The 3,769-nt window shown below is 43.2% G+C and overlaps 1 non-coding gene across 1 annotated transcript; it reads left to right on the top strand.

Annotated features, from left to right (window-relative positions):
• Positions 1–3,387: 3,387 nt before the first annotated feature.
• LOC141675916 (small nucleolar RNA R71) lies at positions 3,388–3,494 on the top strand. The gene has a single exon (XR_012556542.1). It is a non-coding gene; the product is annotated as a small nucleolar RNA R71 (small nucleolar RNA).
• Positions 3,495–3,769: the final 275 nt, after the last annotated feature.

Below are 3,769 nucleotides of genomic sequence, written 5' to 3'. Positions count from 1 at the left end.
TCTTGTGAAGTAGAATCGGGATTCTCTAACCTAGAGAGATGGTCATCTACTTGATTCTCAGTACCTTTTCTATCCTTGATCTCTAACTCAAATTCCTGAAGTAAAAGCACCCAACGAATGAGTCTCGGCTTCGAGTCCTTCTTGGAAACCAGATAGCGAATGGCTGCATGATCAGTGAATACTGTTACTTTAGTACCAAGTAGATAAGATCGAAATTTCTCGAAACCAAAGACTATAGCCAAGAGCTCCTTCTCAGTAGTGGTGTAGTTCATTTGGGCCCCATTTAAGGTCTTACTCGCATAGTAGACCACATGGAAGAGATTTTTCTTGCGCTGTCCCAGAACTGCACCTACCGCATAATCACTCGCATCACACATCATCTCAAACGGTTCTTTCCAATCTGGTGCTGTAATAACTGGTGCAGTGATCAAACTCTTCTTGAGAGTCTCGAATGCCGCCAAACATTCATCATCAAATTTGAAAGGCACATCTTTCTCAAGCAAATTGCACAACGACTTAGATATCTTTGAAAAGTCCTTGATGAATCGCCGATAAAAACCCCCATGACCAAGAAAACTACGGATTTCTTTCACAGAATTAGGTGGTGGAAGATTTTCAATGACTCCCACCTTGGCCTTGTCCACCTCCAGACCCTTGTTAGAGACCTTATGCCCAAGAATAATGCCTTCACGCACCATAAAATGACATTTCTCCCAATTGAGCACCAAATTAGTTTCCACGCACCTTTTGAGTACGGCACGAAGATTATTCAAACATTCATCATATGAATGTCCAAAGACGGAGAAGTCGTCCATGAACACTTCGACATTATTTCCAATCATGTCAGAGAATATAGCCATCATACACCTCTGAAAAGTGGCCGGTGCGCCACATAACCCAAATGAAACTCTGCGAAAAGCAAACGTGCCAAATGGACAAGTGAAGGTAGTCTTTTCCTGATCCTCTGGTGTAATACAAATCTGATTATACCCTGAATAGCCATCCAGAAGACAAAAATACTCATGACCAGCCAACCTGTCAAGCATCTGATCAATAAACGGAAGAGGGAAGTGATCCTTCCTTGTGGCTTTGTTCAATTTTCGATAATCCATGCATACTCTCCATCCTGTAACTGTTCGAGTGGGGATTAGCTCATTCTTTTCATTTGCTACCACAGTGATACCTCCTTTCTTAGGTACACATTGTACGGGGCTCACCCACGAACTGTCAGAAATAGGATAAATGATGCCTGCATCCAGCCATTTCAGAATTTCTTTCTTCACCACCTCCTTCATGATAGGATTCAGTCTGCGCTGCTGTTCAACAGTCGGCTTACTACCTTCCTCTAGCAGAATTTTATGCATACAATATGAAGGACTTATTCCCTTGATGTCTGCTATGATCCATCCAATAGCCGATTTGAATTCTCTCAAAATCCTTAAGAGCTTGTTTTCCTCACTACTTGAAAGGTCAGATGAAATAATAACAGGTAAAGTAGATGCATCACCTAAAAAAGCATACCTCAAGTGTTCAGGTAATGGCTTGAGCTCCAAGGTAGGTGCTTCCTCTATTGATGGTTTGAGCTTTCCTTCAGCATTCTTGAGGTCAGAAGTACCAAGAGATTCAAACGGTATGTCCAGCTTTCGCTTCCAGGGAGAAGCGTTCAGATATTGTAATTTCTCGTTGCCATCTTCATCATCGCTGTCAAAATCCCCCACTAAGGCCTTTTCCAATGCATCAGACATTAGCATGCGATCGAGTTCCGAAGTAACCGCAGAATCAATCACATCCACTTTTAAGCACTCCTCATCTTCTGTAGGGAATTTTATTGCCTTGAATACGTTGAAGGTCACATCCTGATCTTGTACCCGCATAGTAAGTTCACCTTTTTGCACATCTATCAAGGTATGGCCAGTAGCCAAGAAAGGTCTTCCCAAGATTATGGGAATCTTCTTATCTTCCTCAAAATCCAGAATAACAAAATCTGCAAGAAAGAAAAGCTTATCCACCTTGACTAGCACATCCTCCACTATGCCCCTTGGGTAAGTAATGGAACGATCAGCCAATTGTAGAGACATGTATGCAGGTTTTGGATCAGGCAAATCCAACTTTTTAAAGATCGACAACGGCATCAGATTAATGCTTGCTCCCAAATCACAAAGGCACTTGTCAAAAGTTAACTTGCCAATGGTGCAAGGAATGGTGAAGCTACCTGGATCTTTCAGTTTTGGCGGTAACTTTTGCTGCAGAACAGCGCTGCATTCTTCCGTGAGAGCAACGGTCTCAAGGTCATCCAGTTTCACCTTCCTTGAAAGAATACTCTTCATAAACTTCGCATAACTAGGCATTTGCTCTAGAGCCTCTGCGAAAGGTATATTGATGTGAAGTTTCTTGAACACCTCCAGAAACTTACCGAACTGTCTATCCAGCTTTTGTTGCTTCAATCTCTTAGGAAAAGGTGGTGGAGGATAGAGCTGTTTCTCCCCTGTATTACCCTCAGGCAGAGTGTGTTCAACAATAGTCTTCCTTGGTTCCGCCACTTTCTCCTTTTGCTTAGCTTCTTCATCTCTAATTTCAGCTTCTCCTTCTTTTGCCTTTTCAGCATCAGCAACTTTTCCAGACCTTAAGGTGATAGCCTTGACTTGCTCTTTAGCTTCCTTCCTGCCTGGTACTTCCGTGTCACTGGGAAGAGTGCCGGGTTGACGATTGAGCACTGCATTGGCTAATTGACCGATTTGATTTTCCAAGGTCTTGATAGAAACCGCCTGACTCTTGCATAACAGCTTAAGTTCCTCAAAATCAGCACTAGTAGGTGCAGCTGCACTTCCCTGTTGAGGATATGATTGCCTTTGAGCATATTGCTGTGGTTGCTGGAATCCAGGTGGGTTAAACTGTTTACTCACTCCTTGCTGATATGGTGGCTGAATAGCATTCTGATTATTCCCCCGGCTGAAATTTGGATGATTTCTGTTATTAGGATGATAGGTCGCTGGTACAGGCTGCTGTTGTCGCTGATAATTATTCACATACTGAACATATTCGTTGACAAGAGAACACTGATCCGTAACATGAGAACCTACACAAAGCTCACAAACCATAGCTATTTGATTAACTCCATATGTAGCCAGCGAATCAACCTTCATTGACAGCGCTTGAAGCTGTGCTGCAATAGCGGTGGCTGCATCAACTTCTAGAATACCTGATACCTTACCAGGCATCATCCTCTGAGTTGGGTTTTGATGCTCATTTGCAGCCATAGTCTCGATAAGATTATAAGCCTCAGTATAGCTTTTAGCCCATAAAGCGCCTCCAGCTGCTGCATCGAGCATGGGCCGAGATTGGGCCCCCAAACCATTATAGAAACCCGTGATCACCATCCAATCAGGCATTCCATGATGTGGACACTTTCTCAACATTTACTTGTAGCGTTCCTAAGCTTCGCACATAGATTCTGTAGGTTGCTGCGCAAACTGAGTAAGAGCATTCCTCATAGCAGCAGTCTTTGCCATTGGATAAAACTTCACCAGAAACTTTTGCGCAAGATCTTGCCACGTAGTGATGGACCCAGCTGGTTCAGAATGTAACCAGTCCTTAGCTTTGTCCCTTAGTGAGAATGGGAAAAGTCTCAGCTTGATAGCCTCATCAGTCACGCCATTATACTTAAAAGTGTTGCAGATCTCGATAAAATTTCTTATGTGCATGTTGGGGTCTTCAGTCGCCGCTCCTCCAAAGGAAAAAGAATTCTGCACCATCTGAATAGTGCCCAGCT

The sequence above is a fragment of the Apium graveolens genome, chromosome 7 (assembly GCF_009905375.1).
Source record: "Apium graveolens cultivar Ventura chromosome 7, ASM990537v1, whole genome shotgun sequence".
Lineage (NCBI taxonomy): Eukaryota > Viridiplantae > Streptophyta > Magnoliopsida > Apiales > Apiaceae > Apium > Apium graveolens.
The sequence above is the reverse complement of the archived record's forward strand: the minus strand, read 5'-3'. Positions and strand labels throughout refer to the sequence as shown.